Source organism: Balaenoptera physalus, assembly GCF_965194825.1.
Source record: "Balaenoptera physalus genome assembly, chromosome: 13".
In the NCBI taxonomy this organism is placed as follows: Eukaryota; Metazoa; Chordata; class Mammalia; order Artiodactyla; family Balaenopteridae; genus Balaenoptera; species Balaenoptera physalus.
Window position 1 is genome coordinate 43,364,705 of NC_138892.1, and position 27,764 is coordinate 43,392,468.

Here is a 27,764-nt window from a genome sequence, read left to right on the forward strand (position 1 = left end):
TCAAGGGAGTGGGCTTCTGCCCCTTAAACACCTCTGCATTTGCTTGATTATGTCTTACATTTTTCAACAGGGAATAAATCCTCCACAACAGGAGATAAATAATGTAAAATCAAAGTGTGGAATTGAAGCTACTGAGTTCTGTCCTATTAGTCAAACTGTTTGTACAGCTATTTTTAGGGCACTGTTATCTCTCACCTGGGTTACAGTAACAACCTCCTAACTGTCCCCTAACTGACCTGAGTGATGTTTTTCTGAAACTCATATCTATTCATGTCTTCCCTAATTAAGCCCTTTCATTGTCCTCCAGTTGCCCTTAAGCCTTTGACACTCAGAGAGCCTCCCAATCTAATCCCATCTGCTGTTACTATTTCCCCTGCTCCTCTTCCACCATCTTCTTTCAGTTCTTTTAACAGGAAACCCTTTGTTCCCACCCCTTTATACCTCTTGCTCCTTCAAACAAGCTTTCCCCTCCTTCCCCACCCTGCTTGATTTTAGGTTTCAGCTTAGAGTAATTTTCTCCAGGGGCTTTTTTGCTGACCTCCCCAACAGGGGTTAGAGACAGCCTAGGCGTGCTGGGTTCTCAACACAGCCCTTAGTGCCCTGTATTGTACAAGCTGTTTTGTTGTCTACGTCTCCCACTAGGTTGGAGTTTCTGGGCATGTCTTGTTGTCCACGGTATCCCCCACCCCTCCCATAGTACTAGCTTGGAATAGATGCTCAATAAATAGCTGTGAATGGATGATCAGATGGACAGATGAATGAATGAATGAATGAATGAAGCCCTTCCTTTTCTAATAAGAGAAAGTGATGAAGAGAATAGTTGGAAAAAAGTGTGCTGGCTGAAGATGAAGGGAGCAATCTTTTCCTTAACTTGAATCACTATACTTTCCTTAAAACAGTCAGGACAAAAAAAAATTAAGTTGTTGGTTGGTTGGTTTTAAATCTTGCTACCTGTGAAATCTTGCTGCTGTGCGCCTCTGTTTTGTTTTCTATCATGGCCTTCTTTCCAAGGAATTTGTTATAAAAGAACATTATTCCAAGGTATCACTGTACAGAATTCAGTGTCACAAATATTTGTACTTGGTAATGTTCAGTGGGCACAGTCATTTAATCTCCAGTGTAGCTCTCACATGAATGTTATAAGTATTTCTGTTTACCTGGGACATCTGAGCCGGTAGGAAGAATATAGGACCGGAAAGCTGGAGGCTTGGGGTTTGTTCTTATTTGAATCATTACCTAGGTATCTAATATTAGGACACTAAACTTTCTATAACTAATTGCATTTAAGTACATGCATCATCTTTGAAATGCACTGGTGCTTTTTCTGACATCGTACATTGTGTGAAGATATAATGAAATAGCATATATGACAATACTGTAAGCTACTCTACAAAATATGCATGCCGAGAAGTATGATAGGAAGGGTAATAGCCAAGGGGTTTGGAGACCTGTAGCTAGCCTTATCTGTACTATTCATTATCCACTGTTTCTCTACTGCTCTCTTATCAAACAAAATAAAGCATAAAATAAGAAAGTTAGGCAGAGTGTTATTCTGAGATTCCTTTTAGCATTTAATGTTCAATCTAAGAAACTTGAGTATCTTATACTCATTAAATTTCTTAAAGCTTCCCATTGCTTTTTAATCCTTTCCTCGATTTCATGGGTTGTTGTAGTTCAGTGGCTGTCACAGGCGGTGTTGTCTTTCCTTCTTGTTCCATTGCAGTTATTTTCTGAATGTTCCAGATGTGCACCTTCTACTTTGATATATCTACACATTTCCTTAGAATGGAATGTTTAAAATCTACCCAGGAACCAGTACTTGCTAAAAGCTCTTTGTGTTTCCCTCCACAGCTATCCAAGATGACTTCAGTAATTGTATTCTGTAGAGCCCAGCAGGGATTATGTTACCTGAAATATTTTTCTTGCTTCTTGGCTTTTAAATTGATGTTCAGGACACCTATTCCCCAGTGTTCAGCCTGAAGGAAAGACAGCTCTCTGTTTCCCTGCTAATGCTAAACCAAAAAGGCCAATTCCAATTAAACAGTCTAGGAGATTCTAGTTGAATGGTGAATATTAGCGTCTTTCAAAGCTAGACCACCTGCCTTTAGGTGGTTTGTGGCTTTCTATTCTTGTGCAATACAAGGGACAGATGCCTCACAAGTCAAACAAGAATGTGGAAAATAGAGATGAAACATGATTTCTTTTCAAGGGAAAAATCACTTCATTCTAGTACCTGCTTAGTTTTGCTGCTGCAAATGAGTAGCAGCTTATTCACAATTGTACTCTCCATTATTAGTTTAAGTGGGCTCTTCGTGCGTGTGTGCAATTTTCATTCAGACCCCTTAATCACTATGTGGAATATTTGTTCTTGGTTTCTTACAAATTGATAAGCATAGCTACAGGGAAATCTGTGTGGAAATTCTATTTTCCAACCGTTTGGTGGTTTCTCCTTAATTAGGTCTTGGGGTATCTCAGGCTTCACTAATTTGTGTTTAACTGGATGGGAAAAATTCTGGCGGCATCAGGAACCTTCCTCTGCCCCATAAATTAGAGAACGCCATCATTCAGGCACTCAGGTAAATCTTTTTTAAAAACCTGCAATAAGACTTTTACAGAGACGCTTATGAGAACCATACAGTATTATCCAAACATAGGAACAAAAGTTGTTCTTAATGGGATGTTAGTTACTATCTGTGGATTTGTTCTTACTTGCTGCTTTGCAGCTGCTATTGTAGACAAGAACAAGGGAAGAAGTTATGCTCTGAGCTGATGAAAACAGATGCTAGAAGCAATTATTACCAAGTTGTGGTTAGAGAAACAATCTGAGAAACAATTTTACGAAGTTTCCAGAAGGGTTTGTGCAAGCTACACACAACCAGGAACAATGTAACACACTACAGGAGGATTCAGTGATAAAAGTGACACTCTTCAGACAGACTTTAGTATTTACAAAGAGCTGCAGGGTTGAAAGGCTCTGAACCTTTGAGATGAACAATTTCCTATAAAGAGGTAGTACACCCTCAGGGTTAAGAAGATGAACTCCAGAATCAGACAGACCTGGCTGATATCAGACCTTAGGCAAGTTACTTGACTCTTTTGTGCCGCAATTTTCTTGTTGGTAAAAAGGGGGTAATAATAAGCTCTTTCTGTTGTTTTGAGAATGGAATTAGATAATGCTTTCCAGGCACATAACAAGTATTTAATAGTATGTGTCAATAAATGGTGTCTATTATTGCTATTGTTACTTACAGGTTGTACCTTGGTGTGGACTTCGTTGATCCAGAGTATTTTGTCACAGACTGAGCATATCCAAATATTGTGTAGTACATTATAGCCTAGGACTGACTCAGAAATTACATTTTACAAAGAATTTTAAAGACTGTAGGTTTCACCTTCCAAATGGCTGCAACAATATTTCCCCAGCCCATTTGTTTGATAATATGACCTTGCCACTCCTCCCAAGAGATGGGGTCTATGTTTTCTTCCCTTGCTTCTGAATGGACTTGTGAGTGTTTTAACTTGGACTTGTGAGTGTTTTAACTTGGACTTGTGAGTGTTTTAACCAATAGAGTATGGAGGGAGGGACACCACGTGACTTCAGAAACTAGATCAGAAGCAGCAATACAGCTTTCATGTGGTTGGCTGGTCACGCTGGGAGCCTGATTCCCCTGAGGCTGCCATGCTGTGAAGAAGCCAAATCACGTGGAGAAGCCATAGATACGTACTCTGGTTGGCAGGCTTAATCTTTGAGTCATTCTCTCCCAGTCACCAGACGTGCAATTGAGTCTTCACATGATTCCAGCCCCCAGTCATTGAATTATCCCCAGCCTTAGGGTCTTCCCAGCTGAGACCTCAGACATCATGGAACACAGAGAAGCCAGCCCCACTGTGCTCTTTCCAAATTCCTGACCAAGAGAATTTTTGAGTGTAATAAAATGGTTGTTTTAAGCCACTGAGTTTTGGGGTAATTTGTTACATAGCAAAGATAACTGAGATAGAAATTTATCCTAGTTTGGCCAGTTCTGCCATCTATGGATTTTCCAACTTTTCTCAATCAATTAGTCATCATTTACCATGTCCCTTTTTATACAAGACACTGTGCTGGAACAGGAATAAGCCAACACAGTCAAATAGAAAATAAACACAAGAATAAAGAGTGTTATAGGAATCATATAATTAGAGCTGCATAGCATAGGGTAATTCAGACATGGCCATAGTATGAATTCAAAAGAATAAGACTTTACCTTGGACTGAGGCAATCTTGGAAGGCTTCATGTAAAGAAAAGGCTTATAGAGGGCCTTGAATTATAGGTGGGAATTGAATAAATAGAAAAGGGAGAAGAGAGAATTCCTGACAAAAATGTGAAAAAAAAAATAAGATTTTGGAAGAAATGAGATGTGTGCACTGTATCTTAAAATTAATCTGCTAGAGTAGTATTTATCGTATTTACAAAATAATATTTACAAGGAGGAGTGCTTTTAGTTATGTTCCTAATTCTAAGAGAATTACTTAGCACTTTATATAGTCTGAATTAACTAGAAATATATTGATATTAGTGATATCTTAGTTGGGCTAATTTCCACAAGGTTGATAAGCAAACTCTGCCTCCTATAAAAATATAATTTACAAGTTACTAGAACACACTGAATTTTCTACAAACTGCAACAAATATGTTATAACTGATGTATAATCTCAAAGTTACATATCAATAGTCCTTAGAACCGTTAAATCAAATCATGTAATCTAATAGAACAGTGCTTTGCTCTTTTGGGGACACATATTTAAATAGAACCTAAAATCTTGATGACAAGACATAGAATAGATATGGATATAACTTAAATTTTATGGTAATTAATATATAAATATTCACTAAACATCCTCATTTTTTTTAAACAAAAAGGAATGGCTAACCCAGGCCTTTGCATTCTCAAGGCCCCTGTGACAACTTCTCATTAAGTTCTTTTGAGAGGTATGGACTCTATGTTAACTATAATTTTAAATTTTGGAATTAAAAATTTTCCAGAATCTGCTTCAGCATAATTAGTGGCTGGAGTGTATCACTTTGTAAATAGCAGATTCTCCTGCTGAACAGCGCAGCTTCCTTCCTGCTTTTGCTGATATTGGGGCCACCTGATCTCTCTTTAAATTCTTCTGTGTGATCTTAGTTGTACCCTGTGGAATAGAGCAGAATAACATGAGGCCTTCTCCTACATGACAAGCATTCAGTTGCTTGAGGGCGGCACCCCTACAAGCTCTGCATCTTCTCTTTTCTTGGCTAATAACCCCGTGTTCTCTCCTATGACCATCTTTCCAGACCCTTCTTCATCCTGTTGTCCTCAGAATCGTTTTCAGAATGTCTTTCTTAAAATGTTGCCCAGAATGATTATAATGTTCTAGCTGTTGGGAGAAATGCCTTGATTTTCGGACAGTAAATAGTTACATTGATCTGAGTCTAACCCCTGGGAAGTGAGGGTTTATTTTTTCAACGCTGAAGAAAGTATTTTATGACAATCAATTTGGTGGTGTAAAAACATTCTTCGGCTTGAACATCCCCAAATTTATAGAAACTCTTTAATCCAAAGGAATCTTTGAAGCTTCAGCATTATCTCAGACTTTAGGTAGATTTCATTGGGAGATTTTCTGGCTCAAATGAATCACCTAGCTCTTCCTTGATCTAGATGTTTCTCCTTCAGGTAACCTAGAGTCTCCATTATGGCCCATGGTACATAGTACACCTGGCTCTACCAGTGACAGACAGGTCAAGATATGCCTGCAGTATTAATTTTGACTATTCCAATGTTGTGCCACTAGCCACATATGTCCATTTAAAATTGAAGTTAAATTATGTAATTAAAAACAAATTAAGTTTAAAATTCTGTTCCTCAGTTGCAGTAGTCACACTTAAGTGCTTGACAGTCACATGTGACTGGTGACTACTGTACGGGACAGCACAGCTACAGAGCATTTCTTTCATTGCAGAAAATTCTTTTGGACAGTGCTGCCCTTGAACTTCAGTCATGCCACTTAGGTAAAAACATGGAATATGTGAGAATTTTTTAATATATAAATGGAAAATAATATGATAAAATGGATCTGGGCATAGACATTCCTAACATTAACTATTTTGTTATATTATATAATATCTAGTCCAGTGTTTTACCAGAGATGCCTAGTAATTAAGAATTTAGGCTTTGGAGACAAGCCGTCTGAGTTCAGGTCCTGCCTTCACCATTTTCTAGCTGTGTGATCTTGGGCAAGTTATTGAACTAAGGCCCTAGTTTCCTTAACTGTAAAACAGACTGAATGAGTTTCTTAATGTGATTGTTAAGGTCAAAGGAGATAAGGCTTGTAAAAATACTTGCATATTTTTATAGCACAGTGTCTAACACTTATAAGCTATCAACATAAACATAAGGCATCATTGCTATTATTATTTATAGAAATGTAATTTTTAGCCCAAAGTACTAATCACAGAATGTGTGCATAAACAAGATGTAGCACTTTATGGATTTGATAGGAAGCAAGCGGAAAGCAAATTCATTCTTTCCCATTCCTGTCCCTTTAATCCCATTCTGCTGAATTGTTCTTCCCTTCCCTTGGGTGAAATTGAGGCTGACTCCATAGCTTTTCATGTGATATAAGTATCATTCCCAGGGAATTAAACAGTCTAGTTCAGTTCAATACATAAGCTTTAATTTCTCATCTCATTCAGCTCATCTCAGTTCTGGCTAAAACTCTGAAATGGAAAGGTGGGTTGGGGTGGTCTCTTTCCCCCTTCTTCCCAGTTCTGGTACTCGTTCCTCATTTACTAGGCTGCTTCAGGATTCTCTGGAATTGGGGAGGGGGAGGATGGGTGGGAAAAATATACACACTGGAAAGGTCTTCCCTAGCTCTCTCGGCTCTCCACTATCTCTGCTGTGGCAGACATGCCAGTACCGGCTCATGGTGAGGTTTGATGAGTAATTAGGAGTGCCCCACAGCTGTGGCTTGTCCATCTGCAGGTCCCTGACACAGTGGTGTCTCCAACAGTCAGTCATTTACAGTTTCCTCCCCAGCCTCTGACTCCCAGAGGCTCCTCAGATTCTCCCTGGGGGTGTCACGGCGTCCTTGCAGGTGAGCTTTATATTCAGGGTTCATACAAAGATGATTAAAGCTCAGCTCTCTTCGACAGAATCCATATTTGGTCTTCAGAATACATACACTTTTGTCCCACCATTGAGGAGAGAACAGTTAACTCCATTATAGTCTTCTTTTCTCACGCTGCTCTCAGGGGAATCAAGAGTTCATGTTTAAATTTTTTCCGATGCGAGTCAGATACAACAGCCCATGTCACCTAACTTTCAGGAGACGCCGGGATAGCTCTCCTGGTGTGACTCTGAAGCCTCCTCATTTAGTTTGGTTGGTGGGGGGTAGAAGCACTTCCTTCCTCTACACCTTTGTGCGTTGGGCGAGAGGGATGCATAACCTGCTGACAAGCCCTCTTGAGGAAATCTTCACCACCCACATTCTTTAAGTAGAGGTGGTGAGCCAGACTCCACCATCGTGTGTGCTGGGAGCTCACACACCAAGTTTTACAGTGTCTTAGCCTTGAGTTAATGATCTCCACTCAACTGGTTTTGGCCTAATTACACTCAGCATTTGGGCTGCCACTCAAATTCTAGGACAATAGGAAAATTGATTTAACATTCTGTTCTGATTGTGCTCATGGAGGTTGTAAGATGGATACTTAGGCAAAGTAGAAAGCAGTCGGTTTTCAGGGATTCACAAGTCATCACTTAGTGCTCAGGATATAGCTGCTGCCTAGTACTTCAGTGTATTTAGACAAGGAACCAGGGCAAAAAGGATTTCAAGAGGGTCATACACATTGCATGGTGATCAATGGAAGGCTACAGGGTTTCTTGGTAAAGACCTTTTCTTCTTTATAACTTTTTTTTCTTTACTGTGGCAATCTGTCTTTTAAAGAAGCGGCCCCTGAACTCTGGCTTTTCATTGTTAGATTGGTCTGGGCATTCATCTCTGTTTCACTGATCACACTGGGTGGTAAAAGAAATGTTGATCTAGTGACAAAGAAAAATGACCTGTTCTATTCCTTGGCCATAACATAGCTTCTGAATGTAGTAGTTCTGTTAGGCTTGACTCCTCCCCTGTCTATGACAGGGATGCCATGCTCCACTCTCCTTTATTAACCATTTTCTTATTTCCCAGAGATACAGCCTGGGAGTTAGGTGACCCTCCCAATTAATGATCATTCTGGTCACACATAAAAAGAACATAAAAATGGTGATATAATATATCATATAATGTATAAGATAATATTTATAATATATAAATAATATTTAAAGTACAAAGTGACAGTATTAGTAATGAAAGTCATATTAAGCAAGAGATATTTTAATATATACAGAATGAGTAAGCAATAATAGTAAATCTCCACTGATTTGGATAAAATGAATATAGTAACCAAATTAATAAAACCAGTGATACCTTCTACTTACAGTATAGTTATATTACTTTTATGTAAATTATTCTATGGTATTTAGAAACAGTTTGCTCTTTTAAATAGGTAACCATTTGCTTTGCGACATTCTACTTTTTTTGTGTAAAATGCCAGCATTTTTTCATAAGAAAAAAGATACATTTCAACCTAATTTTCAAATTGTTTTGTTAAATCTGTGAAGATTTTCTGTACTTGATACTCATCATGGGGTTAAAAAATGCATTTAGGGACTTCCCTGGTGGTGCAGTGGTTCAGAATCTGCCTGCCAATGCAGGGGACACGGGTTTGAGCCCTGGCCCGGGAAGATCCCACATGCCGCAGAGCAACTGAGCCCCGTGAGCCACAACTACTGAGCCTGCACTCTAGAGCCCACGAGCCACAACTACTGAGCCCCATGCCACAACTACTGAAGCCTGCGTGCCTAAAGCCCATGCTCCGCAACAAGAGAAGCCACCGCAGTGAGAAGCCCGCGCACCACAACGAAGAGCAGCCCCCGCTCACCGCAACTAGAGAAAGCCCACGGGCAGCAACGAAGACCCAACACAGCCAAAAATAAATAAATAAATAAATGCATTTAAAATCATCTCATTAACTCTTAAGAAAATGAAATTGGATTTTTATTTATCCATTCTTTTTGGGTGGGTGGGGTGGTTCAGCTAAGTTCCATGATTGTGCACGGTTATGCACAATTATGGAGACTCTCGCCAGGGCTCAGTGATGTTCTCCACAAGCTGCCACTCCCTATGGCTGAACTTCAGCAGGGGGCACTTATGCCCCATGAGATCCTGTGCCAGAGCCCTAGAATTTCATCACTGAAAAGACTTTCAAATCTGGAACTAAATCCATATGAAACCAGATGCAGGCTACTGGAACAATAACTGTTTTGTGTGTCTTCTCTGTAGGGATTCCTGCTGACTTCATAGGTCGTCACCTTCGGGGGCTTTCCTGTCCAAACATATCATTTGTACAGAGTAATGTCAAGGCTTAGAAGCCATGGATATTTGGAAGGAACTAACTGATACCAGACTCTTGACTAACAGTACATAATGGATCATTATGCAATCTTCAACCTAAGCTAGGGTATGAAAGATAATTTGAGCTTTTAAAATAAAAATTAGCTATACAGGTTTTCTAGAGAGAAAATTTAAGACTTAATGGCAGAGGTGAATGTCAGAGATGAACCCAGCCGTCTGCTGAGTACGCTGATCTCCGTTGTGTTTCTTTGGCATTTTTCTCACGTGTTTCTTCTGACGTGCAAACCAAGCAGTAAAAGCATAATATTGATCTCAACCTTTTATACCCTTAGGAGAAGACCCCTCCATTCTTTTATTGTTTTTGCAAGCCTGTGATTACAAGGCTTTGACATTTGGGTAAAAGTAAATGCTACAGCAGAAATTGTTACGTTAATGATTTTCCAAGATCTAAATATTTAATATTCTGGCTATGTTTTCCATGCTTGAATGAGATTGTGTGAGAATATTATATTACTTTAAAAAAAATCTTCATATAATGGTGTAAAATTCTTTTGTTCTTTTTCTAGGCTGTTAGTTAATTTCTCATATATTTAACAGAGCCTCGTTTTAAGAATGGGACTTTTTGTTTCTAAATTTATTTATTATTTATTTTTGGCTGCGTTGGATCTTCATTGCTGCGAGCGGGCTTTCTCTAGTTGCAGTGAGCGGGGGCTAATCTTTGTTGTGGTGTGCGGACTTCTCATTGCGGTGACTTCTCCTGTTGCAGAGGACGGGCTCTAGGCACATGGGCTTCAGTAGTTGTGGCTCACGGGCTCTAGAGCCCAAGCTCAGTAGTTGTGGCGCACAGGCTTAGTTGCTCCGTGGCATGTGGGATCCTCCCAGACGAGGGATTGAAAGAATGGGACTTTTCAATGCCTATCTTTCATTGCTAAGAGAGGCAGAATTGTGTAGTAATTAAGAATGTAAACTCCAGAGTTCTCCACTTGCCTTTGGATCTTGGCTTTCCCACTTAGTAATGATGTGATCTCATCAATAAAATGAGGAAAATGATAGTATTCACTTTCCAGAATTCATTCATTCTACAAATACTTGCTGAACGTCATCTGTGTGCCAGAAAGTTTGCTAACCACCCAGAATACAAAAGTTAGCAACACCACAGGGTTATTGCCTTTCTGGAATTTACAATTTCATATAGAAATGTTGTCTCCTGATGATCAGTCCACTTGGTTTTATTCTAAATTTAGTAATGAGTTTAGATTTGCTTAATTGTTTAGGCTCTGGTCATCGATAACAGATTAAACTGTTTAGAGTGAATGGTTATGAATACACTAATTTATTTTGCAATAGGTTGGGTGGAATAATATATAAAAACTTAAAACAAACTTTCAGCTGTAAAATAAATAAGTCACAGGGACATAATGTACACATAAGGAATATAGTCAATAATATTGTAGTGTTGTATGGTGATGGATGGTAACTGGACTTATTGTGGTGATTATTTCATAATATATAAAAATATTGAATCACTGTGTTGTACACCTGAAACTAGTATAACATTGTATGTTAAGTATAACTTTAAAAAAAAGATTACTGGGGCTGCCCTGGTGGTGCAGTGGTTAAGAATCCACCTGCCAATGCAGGGGACACAGGTTCGAGCCCTGGTCCGGGAAGATCCCACATGCCACGGAGCAACTGAGCCCCGTGCGCCACAGCTACTGAGCCCACGTGCCACAACTACTGAAGCCCGCACGCCTAGAGTCCGTGCTTCGCAACAAGAGAAGCCACCACAATGAGAAGCCCGCGCACCACAATGAAGAGTAGCCCCCGCTCGCCGCAACTAGAGAAAGCCCACTTGCAGCAATGAAGACCCAATGCAGCCAAAAATAGATAAATAAAATAAATAAATTTAAAAAAAGATTACTTACACCTACATCTAACACCTACTAGTTGACATCTAGTAGGATGTCAACTAAAGAGTAAATATGGGTGTATAATCTAAAACAAAACAAAACAAAAAAAACCCCAATATACTCCTGAGCCTTATTACATGTTTTGGTTTGAGCATTACCAGGTTGCAAACTGTCTTTTTGGTGTGTGCACAATAAACTTTTACTGATCACTAAAATAAAACTGAAACCAAACCAACACCACCCCCCCCCCCAGAAAAAAAAACAAGGGAAAAAAAGGATAGAAAGTGAGATTGGAGATAGAAAGTTGAGTGTTATGGGTAGAAGAGTAAATAAGATATTAGGAGGAACTCATGTGGATATTATGAGTGAATTTTCATTTTATTATACAGAGAAATTATGAGGGAAGCATTCGAGAGATATAAGGTCTATATTATCATGGCAAAAATGAAAACAAATATTCTTTTGATCTTGGCAGGCTGAAATTAAAAGAGAATTGCAGTAGTCAAGATCACACAGTGTCTAAAAGTATATCTTTTTATTTTAAGCAGTACATTTGGAAACAAAAAAATAGAAATCTATGTGTAAAGAAGGAGATTATAAAAAAGTAAGCTTTTCATGAAATCAGCTGCTTGATAAGTTGGAAAAAATTAAAGAATATTAGTGATTTCTTAAAAATTCATATAATTCTGAGTTATATTACATTTCACATTCAAAAACTTCTTTCTGCTTCTTTCCCAAGCCAGGTCTCCAGCAAATTACTTAAATGATATAAAGCTGTTCCCTGAACCATTCAGACATTGTATCATAATTATTAAGTATGTGCAAAATTTAAAATATAGGAGTATAAATCATAATTTTAAAAATCAAATTATACTCCTTAAAGTAACTTATTATTAAAAATAATTCCAATGTATTTTAAAGTAATTTTAAGAGAATCAAGGAACTTACTATTTAAACATAAAACAGTACGAATTCTATTAGAGATTCAAAATAATTTTAAGTGAATAAATTTGTTTTATATACTCAATATTTAGAGGAGTAAACCACTAGTATTCTTTTGAACAGTAACTGGAGAATTGTGAAGGTACTTAATTGCAAATACAATGTTTGAAGAGCTTTTCTTTTCTAGAAGCACTCTGCTTCTGTTGCTTCTGTGGAACTATTTTGCTGGGGAAAGAGCCCTGCAATTCCAAGCTCCCTCTCCTCCCCTTCTTTTCCCTTCCCCTCCCCCTCCTCCCTTACACAAACAGGCAGCCCTGGCTAATTACACTGCCTCTCAAGAAGGAAAAGGCTACAGCCTCCCAGATATCAATTACAAACCCTGGTTAGGACTCTGGCCTCTGCTGAACCCCATTAATTCTCCAGACTGCTTAAACATCATCAATCAAGAAAAAAAATCAGATTGTGACACTGAACAGTAAACTGTTCTTAGCTGGGAAAGTATAGGGATGGTCATATGGTCGTTGGACAGTTGCTGCTGTAGGATTATGTGTGCTACAATGCAAAATTGAGAGGGTCAGAATCACTATTTGTTGGTACTTTGAAAGCCTGGGGAATACTTGGTTATGTGTTGTTTGGGGCATTTAAATATATATTGGCATATGAATACAGAGGATTGCAAGAAACTTTTACTATTGGGGGACAAGGTGTTAAGTGTGTGCTATCTTCTAAAATAATATATGAAAGATTATAAAATGAGCCACATCCTGCTGTGTAAGAGGAAAGCTTTTGAAACACTTTGGGGACCTCTATAAAGAATTTTGTAGCTAGCAGAGATGATATAGAGAGAGCCTCCAGTGAAGATTAATTTCAAGATATTCTGGGGTGGATTTTCGAAGTGATTGCATGCTGGTGAATGTACAAGTAAAATTTGGCTGTTCAAGCACCATTTCGGCTACCTTCAATTAAATTACAAGCAAAAGCTGTGTATAAAGTAGACATAAATACGTATTTTGCAACCATGTGGCCTGTCTCCAAACCCTGATGAATAAATGAGAATACTTAAGTGACATTCGAGGGAAAAAATAGTTGGAAGAGTTTTTTTCTATACTATAAACAAATAAAGACATTGACCAAAAACATTCACATATAGTAAAAATGCATACAACACTTTATAGATGATGATAATTTCTCAATTTCAATGATACTCAGGTCTTCAAATTGTATCATAAAATGCAGTGAGCCGTTCATTTCAGACAGACTCAATGGATAAAGAATCTTCAGTGAGATGGGACATGATAAAATACAAGGAAGTTTTTACTTTTGGCCCAATATTTAAAAGTATTAGCTATGGAATGAGGAAGGTTTCATAAAGGATATTGGAACTGTATTGTTCTTGGCAATGGAGTTTGAACAAATGTTCCAAAAAGGTACCAGTTTTTAGCCCTTCACTCAGTGTTCAAGGAACTTCACCATATGGTCCTAGCCTACTTCTCCAGTGCTGTTTACATGCATGTCCCTGTAGCCTAAATGTGTCCTATTCTGTGACCAAGAGGAATTGTTTATTGTCTGTTGTACATACCCCATAATCCTCACCTTGATGTATTTGCTCATACGCAGTCCATTGCCTTTCTCTGCATGCCCAACCTGCTATTTAAGATTCAGCTCAAATGTTCCTCCACCAGGAGTCCTTGATGGATCTCTCCAGCTGTTCCTGGTGACTTAGCACTTTCCACATTGTTTTACAGTTATTTGTGAGCACACCTTACCTACCTGCACTAGACTTCTTTAGAGTAGGGTCTCTCTCTGATTCATCTTGCCAGGCTTTATAGGAACTGTAACAGTAATTGCATAAAAAAGACTCCTCATAAGTATGTATTCAGTGAATGCGTAAATTAAAAGATCTGTTACAAATAAGATTTGGGGGAAAATGCAGATGTTTTATTTGTCCTTCATGGAACTAGTTATTTGTTGTACTAGTTTGTTACAAACTAGTAATTTGTATAACAAATTACCCCAAAATTTAGCAGCTTAAAGCAACACACATTTATTATTTCTCAGTTTCTGTGGATAAGGAACTCTGGCATGGCATAGCGGGGCTCTCTGAGTGAGGAAATTAAAGTGTCACTGAGGACTGAGACCTCATCTGAAGGCTTGACTGGGGAATGCTGTTGGACTGAGACCCTCAGGTCCTTGCTGTCTGTTGGCTGGACGCTCCTGCAGTTTCCTGCCACATTGGCTCCTCCAGCATGAAAGCATATTTTATGGAAGCATATAAGCTGAGAAGTCAAGAGAGAGAATCTACTAGTAAGGCAGAAGTCACAATCTCATGTAACCTAATTACAAAACTGACACCCACTCGCCTTTGCCATATTCTATTGGCTAGAAGTGAGTCATTGGTCCCATTCACATTCAAGTGGAGAGGATTATACAATGGCATAAATACCAGGAGGTAGGGGTCCCAGGGGTCATCTTAGAAGCTGCCTACCACATTTACTGAAATGTATCCTATGCACTTTAAGAGTTCTTTGCCCTTCCTTATACTATAACTTGCCTTCAGTAAGTAAACTCAGACTTCTGAGTTTACAAAGCTTGTCAATTCTTTGAGGTCCAGATCAAATACTACCTTCTTACTAATGTCTTCTTGGATTCCTCCTTTCGTTATAAACCCATAATAGTTTGTGTCCTTTCTCATGGCTCACATTTAATTCTGAATTCACCAGGATAAATATGGTCAGTCCACCTTTGCCTGCCATAATTATTTTCCTATCGACAAGGGGAAAAGCATAAAACATCAAGATCAGAAGACTTATTTTCTAAAGGCTATGTCTCTTGCAGGCAAATAGTACTATAGCTTGAGTGAAAAGATAATAGATAATGGGAGATAAGTTTCGGAGGACCTATTAGAGCTGAGTGAATATTGTCATGTGTCTTACAAAATTTAGGATTAAAAGTAATAACCCCGAAGAGACATCTAACACAGTGTTTGGCATACAAAGGGAGTTCAATCAATGGTTGGTGCCTTCCTTTTTACTTTTCTTTTCCCCCCTTCCCAATATTCCCCCTCCCAACACACACACTATTTGAAAATGCTGCTTGATTTATAATATCAGGATTTGTTAAGTCATTTATTGAATCATTCAAGAAGTTTTCAAACAATTATTGAGCATCTCCTAATACCAGGCAGTACTCTAGACATTAGGGATACATAAGTGAGCAAATGGAAAAAAATATCTTTTCTTGCAGTGGAACTCGCATTTTAGTAAAGGGAGCCAGACTTTAACCAATTGTGGCAGATGGTGACAAGTTCTATAAAGAAAAATAAAGTGAGGAAGGAGATAGAATGATGAGGTGGATACAATTTTATACAGGATGATGCAGTGATATTTAAGTATAAACCCAAAGGAAGTGAGGGAATTAAACCATGTGAATATTTGGTGGAAGAGAGTTCCAGGAGGAGGGAAGAGCAATTACAAAAACCTTACAGTAGGAGCATGATTGCTGCTGGAGGAACAGGAAGGAAGCCAGCAGAGCTAGAATAGAATAAACCAGGGGAAACGATAAGAGATAAGGTTAGATAGGTAGCTTGGGGGTAAAGAGTTAGGTAGTGTAGCAGGTCACATATGATCCTGTACCTCATAGCAAGACTAGGGCTTTTAGCCTCAGTAAGATAGGGAGCCATTGGAGGGTTCTCAGTGGAATATTATGGTCTAACAAATATTTCTAAAGGATCTCTCTAGCTGTCATGTAATGAGTAGAATTTAGGAGGCAGGGATGGAAAGAGAGAGACCAGTAAGCAAGTAGGCTATTGCAACACCCCAGGGAAAGGTGGTGAAAGTTTGAAGTAGAACCAACAGGATTTTCTGATTGATTTGATATGGGCTATAAGAGAACAGGAGTAGTAAAAGATGACCCTGAGATTTTTGGCCTAGATGACTAGAAGAATGGTGTCACCATTGTCTGAGATGGAGAAGACTTTGGGAGGAACTGGCTCAGCAGCAGGAAGAATCAATAGTTTAGTGTTGGACGTGCTAAGGTTGAGGTGTCTACTGAACATTTAAAATGAGATTTCAAATGGGAGTTTAGCTTCGTGGAGTTCAGGAGAGAGGTTGTGTTCTAAAGATGTAGATTTGGGAGTCATCAGCATGTAGATGGTATTTAAGAGGTCAAGCAGGGACTAGATGCGGACAGAGAGAAGAGGTCCTAGGGCTCAGTCCTGGAGCTATGCAGTGCCAAGAAGGCCTCGTGTATCCGGAATGGTGTGTCCCATTTCACTGATTCTTTGGCAGAGCTTCAAACTTTTGGTTCTCCAGAGGAGAAGGGCTCACTGCCCACTCAGTCTGCTGACGGGAGGTCCTTTCTCATGGGAGAGTGGAATCAGAGTATGGCGAGAAAGAGCCGGAGGTAAAACCCTCAGCCGAGGGAACCAGTAAAGGGGAATTATGCTGGGTCGCTGTAAGATTTGTGTAAAGATCAGCTTCAGAGGCTGAGGTGGAAACAAATACCCATCAGCCTCTTAGGGAGAAAGGGCCATCTTCCCAGCTGAACCCCTACACCTACATTTTATTCTGGCAGTATTCCAGAGAACTAAAAGTTGTAGACAATAAAAAGGTTAAACGTTAGTAATAAAACAGAAAAAAAAATAAGGTTGGGCAGTTCAGTAAAGACTAAATGATATTGGAAACTAGGTTAAATAATTGACCCCTTTTCTGCAAACCACCTTCCCCCATCCCCACCCACCAAAGAACATAAGATAAAAGAAAGGGGAAGGCAGCGAGCAAACCATGAGGTAAGAACAATTAAGATAAAATAAAATTAAAAACTAAGGGTCAGAGAGAATAAAAGAATAACCCAAACAAGCTAAAGTGATAAAAAAAAAAGAAAGTAAACAATGATTTCAAAGCCCAAGAGGTTAGCTAAATTCAGCTAACCAGCTGAATTCACTAAGCAGTAGCACAGGTTCCAAAGATCAACCTGATTTCCTTAAGCTACAGCCGAAAAGCCTGTAACACATTTCTTCTTTAATGGCCTGGCCTCGGCAGGCAGCTGTCCGCTGGGAAGAAGAGGGACCCTGACTTTTTTCCCCATACCTCTTCTCTCTAATTCCCGGCAAATTTTTTCTTTGATTCTGTAGCTCCTGTCTCCCTGCTCTTCCAAAGGAATATGTATCGGGTAGCCATCTCTCTCTATTGTGACTCTACCCTCTGGCTCTAACTGGTCGAGTAGAGGTAAGCACCTGACCCAAGTTGGATCATTCAGAGTCTCTTTCCTAGAAATCTGGATTTGTGACTGAGACCCACTCAGTTAGGGCTGGCTTCTTTAATAATAATAATAATAATAACAGTAGTAATAAATAATATTTATTGAAGATATATATGTTAGACATTGATCTTTAAATATGGTTTCTTGGTTAAATTTCTTAATAACCTTATGAGGTAAGTGCTATTTTTGAAGAAACTGAGATCAGAGAGGTTGACTTGTCCAATGTCACACAGCCTAAATGGCAGAATTAGGATTTAAACTCACATCTGTCTGACCCTGGAGCTCATGATCTTAGCTTTCATGCAGTACGGTCTCTTTTAAACAGAGAAGATAGAAACTTGGGAACCATGGGATGGCTATGTTTTGCCCAAGTGAGCAGAGAGCAAAGAATGAACTGATGCTAAAGTGCATATAGGAGCCAACATGAGAGAGGGAGATCCCTGAGCTTCTCTTTTGAGTCTAGGCTCTATTCTATGACCACGTGTCACAAACCACCCCTGCTTCCCCATGTAAATGTTTCTTTTGGGGGCTTAAGCTATCAGTTGAATTTCTGGAACTTGCAACCAAGAATTCTAACTAATTCTAGTGCCATTCCTTGATGTGGGCAAGGGAGGACCTCAAAGGTCCAAGCTTCCCCTGTTTGCCGTGCTTCTCCTGCTTGCTAAGGAGAAGTGGCCTCTCCTCTTTGGCTCTCAGTCCCCTTTCTCTGTCACTCTTTTCCCAAACTGTGGGCCTTTGAGTAAGACGATTAATAGTCGTGTGTGTGTGTGTGTGTGTGTGTGTGTGTGTGTGTGCGCGCGCGCGCGCACACGCGCACTTGTTCCTAAAGCACTTTACATATTTTGCAAATGATGGATCTTAATAAACTGCTTGTTTAGGTAAATTGATAGGATAATGTTTATATATTTCCTTATATAAATGTGCTTTCTTCCTAAAGTATGTACTTGGGAATGATTAAAAGGGTATCTTCCCAGAATCAAAAGGTCATATATTACATGATTTTATTTATATGAAATATCCAGAACAGGTAAAACTATAGAGACAGAAAACAGACTGGTAGTTCCAGGGACTTGGGGAAACGGCAGAATGGTGAATGTACTAAATTCCCTCAATTGTTCACTTTGTAATGGTTAATTTTATGTTATGTGAATTTCAACTCTATTGTTTAAAAAATTAACAATAAAAAATCCTAAGTTCTGGAAGGGAAAAAAAAAAAAAGGCTATCTTCCATTTAGACGGTACCTATTTGAGCCTGAAGTCATCATGTTGAGAACTCTTTCTGGGCATGGAGGCAGGGGCTTCCTGACCCCTGTCTTGTTACACTGCTTTCTTCATCTGAAATAAAGGAGTCAGAACTCTCATCATGAGAGCATGGTACAGCAAAACTTACTTTGTCCCATTCCCACAAGATAATCTATGTGAATTATAACCAAAGACTTGAAGAGAATGGGGCTGGTCTCTAGTCTTTATAAATGTATCTCACATGTTGTCTTGAGAAGTTCTGTGGGGTCTCCACTTTGTCATCTCTATTGCCTAATAGAGAAGCACATCTCTTAGTTCACTAAGTGGAAAAGGAAAAGTACATGTTTTTGCCCCTGCTGTAAAGAATCTGAGATATAAAATGGGAGGTAGGTAGACCTCAAGGGAGGGTCAGATAGTGTCATCACTGCTTGAAAATGGTAATCTTTCTATTGGTCCTTCTAGGGTAAAGGCAGTCTGAAATCTCTGCCTAGAACTTGAACAACAGTGAAGAAGAGCACCTTTATCATCAAAGGTAAGAAGCCAATGCTGGGGACTGCTTAATGTCATCTTTTGTATAAAACAAAGAAATGTTACTAGAAAACCCTACTTCTGGGTGCCTGTCTCTTAGAGTTCAATTTTATACCCATTAAATTATAAAAGGAATGATTTACTACTTTTTGACCCTGGCAGAGAAAAAGAACCTTCCTTGATTTTTGTATAAACATACTCCTAAAGTTATTCCTTTGTCAGTGTTCTTGGAAATTCCTTATTTACAGAGTTCAGGTGGCTTCTAATTCTTGGCCAAGTTCATGTTTATCAAAATAATCAAGATGAATCACAGACTTTCAGAACTAGAAAGGTTGCAACTTCCTCCTTTTTAGGGAATGATACAGAAAATGAGATTCAGAGAGATTGACAGGCTCTTGCTGGGACAGAAGAAATAGTGGCAAGAAACATCCACTACCTGATGCTATGATGTCCCCATTAGATGATGGAGTCCAGCACTTTGGGGTTCTTGAGATTAGATTTTTTTTTCCTATTTTAATTGGGAGGAAATGAAGATATTTGTGTGACCTAATGTCTTCTTTACTTCTTAAAAAGAAGAACTGTCTTGTATTACCACAGTTCAACAATATATTTAGAGGGTCATAGACCCATGGAACTTTCAAATATTTTCAGAGTTCTCCCTGCCCACCCCTTTCCCTGACACATCACTTCTTGAATGCCATTCCTTCTAAGAGGTTGTCTAGCCTCTGCTTCAACATTTGAAGTGACAGGAAACACTACTTCATGAAGCAACAGATTTCATTTTTGTGTGCCTGTACTTATATGCTCTTGTCTCATAAATACAGAGTTGGGATCACAGCGTATATGCACGTATTTTGTAGTCTCCTTTTTGCAATTGACATACCACAGATATTTTTCATATTGATACAAAGCTCCCATTATGGCAATTATAAATAGCTTCATATACTGTATAATTTCCTTAACCAAAATGTATATAACCATGCCTTAAATTTTTACTTTTATAAATAGAATTCAATCCTATTTTGGCTTGGACAGTTTGGTTATTAGACCATAAAGAGGTCAAGATTAAATTTTCACTCCTTGGTTCTAATTGTATCTTCTAGAACAGCACTGGAGAAATCTAATCCCTCTTCCATGAGACAGTTCTTTTCAGTGTCTTTTAAAAAACTATCATGTTCCTCTTAAAATTTGTCTTTTCCAAAGTAAACATCCTTAGCAGTTTCAGTCGTTCCTCACAAGTTGTGGTTTCCAGACCCTTCACAAGATTGATTGTTCTCGTCTGGATAAACTCCAATTTGTTCATGTCCTTAGTAAAGCATGGTGCCAGAATTAACTGCCATAATAGCAATAACCATAATAATAATAACCACCATTTATTAAGTGTGCACAATGTTCTAGGAACTGGGCTAAAGGCTTAGCTCATTCAATCTTTACAAAACCCTCTAATATATGTGTTATTATCCTTATATTTTTAATGAGGAAACCAGTTTTAATATGTTAACTAGCGTGTCCAAGGTCACACAGATATGAAGTGCACAGCTAAGATTAAAATATGCTCTGCGTTCTGAACCACTTTATAATGCTCCAGAATTTTCTGGCCTTGTAAAATTTAGGAGCTAGATATTAAACTTTTGTGAGAACATCTTAAGACTTCATTATCTTGTTTGATGATTTCATGTTTATGGAAAGTATGGCAGGGCTCAGTTCTTCCAGGATAGGCTTAAAAAGACTAATTCATTCATTTGTCAAACACTTATTGAGTGCCTACTTCCTGCCAGACCCTATTTTAGAAGGTGGCAATACAGAGATAAGTAAGGTAGGCAAGTGTCCTTCTTTCATGGGGCTGACATTCTGTTGGGGAGACAGACATTCTATAAGTAAACAAATAAATAAGCGTGGTAACTTCAGATGGTGATAAGCGATATAAAGAAAATAAGACAAAGTAATGTGCTAGAGAGTAACTGTGTTGGGGCCTGGGGGGAAGACAGGATGAGGTTTGGCGATCAGAGGAGGCCTCTTGGTGACGTCTGGCCTTAGACCTGAATGATGAGAAGGAACCGGCCATGTGAAGATCTGAGGATCTGGGGGAAGAACATTCAAGGCTCAAGAAATGGCAAGGGCAAAGGTCCTGGGATCAAAATAAGCTTAGTGAATTCCAGAAACATAAAAAGGCCCATGTGGCTAAAAGCAGAGTGAACAATGGAAGAGCAGAGGGGGATAACTTCAGAGTCAGGCAGGGGTAGATCACATAAGGTCCTACAGGCCATGCGAAGGAGTTTGGATTTTTTCTAAGTGTAATGGGAAACCCATGTTGAGTTTTATGTCAAGCGGACTGATCTAATTCATCTTTTAAAAAGATGGCATCTCTACTGTGTAGAGAACGGATTTTAAGGGGCAAAAATGAAAGCAGGAAGATGAGTCAGGAGGCAGGCTATTACCCTGTCTTGGTAAGAAACCATTGTGGTTCAGATCAGGTGGTAGCTGATCCAACTGTGACTCAAATCACTGGAGAGAAATGGATGAGTTCAGAAAAAAAGGAGGAAGAGTAGACAGAAATTTCTGGCAAATTGAATGTGGTAAGAGTTAGAGAGAAATTGATTTAACTCTTAAATCTGGGGGCTGGTGGGAGTGTTGCACATACTTATACCAGATGTAGTATATACAGGTATCTAGAGGTGTGTATATAGACCTCTATATACTTTGTACAGGCCATTGACACATTAATTATTTCTCACCAGAGTCCTATGATGTAACTAGTATTTCCCAAAGCTATTTCTGACAAAGAAACTGAGATTTAGAGAGGCTAAATAACTTGCCTCAGGTCATGTAGGTAGTAAATTGGGAAGCCAAGATTTGCACCCAGGTGTGCCAGGCATCAAAACCAGTGCACTTTCTCCTATGCGACAGCGCCACCCCTGGAGCTCTGATCAAGATTGCAGCTGGCCCGTAAGGGGAGAGGTAAAGAATACATACATACAGAGTCACACGTGAGGGGCTCCATATTGCCACAAGGCAATACCAAGGGGCTCCGTATTGCCACAATTCCCTCTGGTTCCTTGAAGGGCTATTTTCCATTTTTGGAATCTTACGTCGAAGAGATGTGGGCACATTGGATGGAGTCAGAAGTAAATGAAATGATTAAGCAGATGGAGAAAATGACTTCTGAGAAATGAAAAGATTGCAGCTCTGCTTGGTGATGACTAAAGAGGACATCAGACTATAACTATTTCATTGGTGGAAGCAGCAGGAAGAGGGGAATAGTTATTTTTTTTTTCTTCAGAAAGTAGAGAGGAATTGCATGAAGGGACAGGCAAAGAATAGGGTTCCTGAATCTGCTCTTAACTTTATGACGTTGGTGGCTTATCATGACTTTGTGTCTGAATATTCTCATCTCAAAGGAATGAGCTATGATTGAGGTAGTCTCTCTAGAAAGGCATCAAAATCCACAGAAAACATTTCTTCTTCCTTGTATGTATTCACTGATCACTATTTATGAGTTCTCTACTTTGCAAGAAGAGGATTTGGGGCCAAAATATGGGTGTCCATTTTGAATATTCTTATTTTACAATGAAACCTTCTTTTAAATGAGGCAGCTATTATCATGACAGTTCGTCCAAGTAATCGTCTCTCTGCGATCAGAATTAATCATACACTGAAACATATTAACTATCATCATGTGACAGAGTCTTAAAGGAGTCTGGAGAGAAAGGATGATGTTGGTACCATGGATCCCTATTGTCTAAATCACGCTACACTCTAAAGAATGGAGAGGCTAAAGTTTCAAACACAGGCTAGTGATTTCCTTGCATTTGCCACAATGTACGTTTATCTGCACATTTGTTAGTGAAATGAGAGAACACGGCTGCTTGATAACAGGGACAACTATCTGATACATTGCATGAATTATCTCCTCATATACAGTATGAAAATTATATCTATCAGGCTGCAAAGTCGGAGAACTTCAGTATATCAGTTACTTCTGGGCTGCTTGCAAAAACTAAAGCCACTGAGGGAAAGGCTTCTTGAAAAACACACCTGTCCTTTTCAGACATTTTTGAAATATATTCTTTTTCTGATGTTTTTGGCCCTCTGCCCTTGCTTCTAAATCATGGTTGGGAGGCCATCCTGCGACCCGAAGGTTAAAGAGAAATCCAAGCGGATGTGCTGTCTTAATGGGCTTTGAATAAGCTCCCAAATGACACTTTTTTTCAGGGTTGCTTATACAAGTTACACCTGCAAAAATGGGACTGAGTCCAGTAAGAAGGACATAACATTTTCCTGAATATGCAAAAAATGAGTGGGGTGTAGTCTGTATTCCTGTAGGCTCTTGGCAGCCTCATGGGTAAATGAGCATTTGTTCCGGGTGTACCATCTTTGAGTTGAAAATGAGTCGCACACTCATGAAAAGAATGGTGCTATCTTCTTTTGTCTAGCTCTGTATGCTTTTGCAGTTACTGAATTTGTCTTAATGGGAATCTTGATTGTTTCTCTTTTGAGACAAGTTATTAGAATTTATTTTTAATCTGGAACAGGATTCATTTAAATATATTGTCCTTGATTCATAACTTGATTCATGGCCAGTATATAAAATTACAGGAATTTTCTATGGGGGAAAAACCTTTCAGGTTCATATAATCATCTAGAAGCATAGGTTGGTTTCCAAGTGTTTCAACTAGTTTGCTTTGAAAATAGTAAGTATAATGTGTTGCTGTCTACTGTGTACCAGCCACTGTGCTATGTTTTTTATAGATTATTTCTAATCCATGCAACATGCCCATATGCAAGTAGCAAAAGCCCCTTCTTATAGCAAAGGAAAACAAAGGTTGGAGAGATGAAGTCACTTGCCAAAAGTCACAGAGCTGGTCGTTGAATGAACTTGCATTTGTACCCATTTCTGTCCAACTTCAGGGTCTATACTACCTCCATATGACACTTTGCCTCTTTGATAAGGTCATTTGATGACAAGTTTGCCCCAAATTCTTATTAGAAAAAGGCAGGTCATGAGGTAAAAGAATTAACAATAGTATCCCCCCATTTTTATATTTTGTTGATTAGAAATCACTTCTGGTCTTTCTCAGATATGCAAAGAGGCTCCTTTGAGTACTGGAATAGCCTCCATGATTGAGGGGACTAGTCTTGGTTCATCCAGCTCTGCCTGGCTTTGGCCTTGAAACTCCCAGGCCTCAGATATCTGAGAATATTCTGGGGTGTACACAGGGATGAATTCTTACCCCCTTCCAGGTTCTTGGTGAGGGGGAAGAATAGCATACGGATCAGATTCTGATGTAGGCTTGCAGGAGAATTTTCAGACTCCTGGAAGAAGGGGAAGAGACACCAGAGCAGTAAACTTAATAGGAAAAAAAGGAACTTATCACAAGGAAAACATCTGAAAAGTTATCAGCAGAGGCTGTGGTACCTAAAATTACTGCTGGACTGTCTGCAATTGTAAACCGTTATTTCAGGAAAACTTGCTCAACAGCTAGCGTGTTAGGGCCAGGAACGAAGAGTTGCACAGTTTGTAGTACTAAGGGCAGTTCAGACACTTTTCCCTTATTTCCTCTTGAAAACTTGGACGGGGCATGCTTCTGAGGAGTTTACCATTTAAGTTCCCGATTTTTGCTGTGTATTCATTTTGCTTTTCCCTTTGCTCCATTAGCTCTATTTCTATGTACTCGCAACAGTGGAGCCACCGGGGGTGTGGGGCAAATGCCCGGTTGTGGAATTGTGGAAGAGTAACATCTCCAGTCTGAGGGTATCACACAGCTCTGATCTTGATTGGTTTCTTATGTACATTGACTTGGATTCTACACATTTTTTTAAACTGATTACAGAATGTCTGGCGCCCCCCGCCCCAAATCACATTTGTTAGTCAAGGCAAATTTTCCAAAGAAGTTTGTTCATGGCTATGTAATAATCTATGCCTGATGTGTGGATTACTTAGCAGTTTGGCTTATTCACATCTATCTCCCCTGTATTTCTTCAAGTGCACATTGGAGAGAACTTCCCATTACCCGTTTTCTATTTTTACAACTTGGCATTCACTTCCTGTAGCTACCATATCTGATTACGGGCAGACTCAAGGCTGACATAGCAAGCTGATGCAACGGGCAGAGCCTCTGCTCACCAGGAAATGAACGAATTCCTTTCCATGACTGTCAGACAGGGGAAAGGGCAGGGTCACGCTCAGCAGGTCCTAGCTCATTCCTCCTCAGCCAGCCGCGCCTTCCTTGCAGATGACAAGCCCTATTCTTTTCCTCATTTATCACATCTACTTTTCCTTCAACGGCACTTCTGCTGAAAGACACTTGTGTCATTTTTATCAGCTACTCCAGCCCTCTCTGATTTTTTACTTCTTTGGTTTCTGTGGCATGTTTAGCCAGCTTCCCCTCTCAATGAACACCTACTTTGATCACACTGAAGGTTGTCTCAGTTATAACGTATTCAGTCACTGATATCAGAAAACACAGTTCAGACTGGCTTAAGCCAGAAAGTAGAGTTATTGGCTCACAGAACTGGAAGTCCAGAAGTATGTAGGTATCAGGATTGGTTTGATCCAGGCACACAACTGCATCACCAAGGACCTGTTTTGTTTCCTTGTCTCTAACATTCAATATTATCAGCTTCAGGCTGAGGCTGCACAGCTGTTATGGCCCCAATATGGATGCTGGTAACTCCTAGTTCTACATACTTCCACTTCCCAAAGAGTAAATTACTATTTACTCCAAAGCTCCAGGAAACCCTCCCTGCTGTCTTGCTGGCCCAAACATGTATCTGGGGCCAGGTGGTAGGAATAATCTGATTTTCTCAGCCCCTAAGAGTATGCTGTATCCTTAGAGTCAGAATTGGTGTCAGCATCCCCAAAGCTCGTGGGCTGCTCCCCATGACAAGAATATGGGTAACAGGGGCTAGATGTTGGAGAGGCAAGCATTTCATCAGTCAAGTGCAACCATTTGCCTCCCCTGTCCTGTAAGTTCAAAACTCTTCATCTCCAGGCTTAATTTCAGCCCTATCTAGATATATAAGGTTTGTCTTTATATTGTTTTGGTCTACTTAAAGTGGTTGCTTTCTGTGACCACATACTGATTCTCACACTAATATCTGCTTGCTGGTGACCCTCATGTCTCATCTGCTTATCTTAGTGTCCTAGACTTTTCCACGATGGGACTCTGATTACCTACTATCTGGATCTCCTGAAGGTCCTGGGGACAGAGTTTTAAAATACAGGATTCAATCCTTGATTTAAAGAGACAAGATTTTTTACAATCCACCCTTTTCTAGGAATGGTTAGAAATTGTGAATGCATTCCAAGTGACCGTGGGCTGACAGAGGTATGCTGGAGCCAGCTCCTACTGGCTCATCAAAGCTAGTTATTAAATTTGCAGGAACTTTGCAAGCTGGTTGTTAAACATAGCCATTAAAAAATAAATTTACAATTTAAATAAATACATTTACAATTAAATAATTTTTAAAATGAAGTTAATAAACACTCCAAACTCATCATTTCCTAATCATTTTAGTGTTTTGCTGTTACATATGCTCTTGAAGCTATTTCCAACTATTGTGCATGTAAATATTGTATATACTATACTAACTACATATGTATACTGTATATATACTGAATCATTCTACACAATAGTGTGCTATTTGCAACTCTCCCCAACTCTGCATTCAGTGATGTAATGACGGTAGCTTAAAATTGGCCAATATGGGAGTATTTATACCAGAGAAATTGGCAAACACTATAAATTAGGGATTTTTTAGTTATTAAACATTTACCAGCACAATGGATGGTTTTCCAAATGTAAAACAAGAATGATAACAGTATCCACGTTACTAGCTTGATAAGAGGTTGCAATGACATAAGTTGTATAAATAATCGAGCTCACGGTAAACCAGCTGATGGATCTTGGCTATGACTATCTCTTTCCCTGCCTTGTTAATAACAGTATATTTAACATCATATGATATTTAAGGGCTGACTCAGGGCGATACTTAGGAGTATGAAATAATATTATACTGTGAGATTGGTAGAGTTATAGGAAGAGGTAAAGCCCTGTGCGGTATGGAACAGAATGATGTTGCCATCTGACTCCTGTGTGATAAGTGGGTCCCACCCTTGAGCCCACACTCTGGTCCTGGTACCACATTAACTCCCTCAGGGGTTTCTTCATCTGCTTCCACCTCTCTGCTCTTTTCCTCTTCTACTTTCTACATTTGCTAGAAATGGCTTGTGCCTTGATCTTTGAAGGCCACTGAAGTACCACACTGGCTGTAACATTTGTCTCTTATCTTACCTTTCTGAGAGTCAACTGCTACCTCTCTGTTACTACCGAGGTTGCTGCTTTATCCCATGCCACCGTGGTTGATCTCTGCCCCTCCTGACATCGGGCCTGCCATTCATCTCTGAAATA

The 27,764-nt window shown here is 39.3% G+C and overlaps 1 long non-coding RNA gene across 1 annotated transcript in view; it reads left to right on the forward strand.

Moving 5' to 3' along the window:
• LOC309640447 overlaps positions 1–27,764 on the forward strand; it is a 191,600-nt gene that overhangs the window by 121,981 nt on the left and 41,855 nt on the right. The window contains exon 3 of the long non-coding RNA XR_014252228.1: positions 19,288–19,357. This is a non-coding gene — a long non-coding RNA (uncharacterized lncRNA). The remainder of the gene's footprint in view (positions 1–19,287; positions 19,358–27,764) is intronic.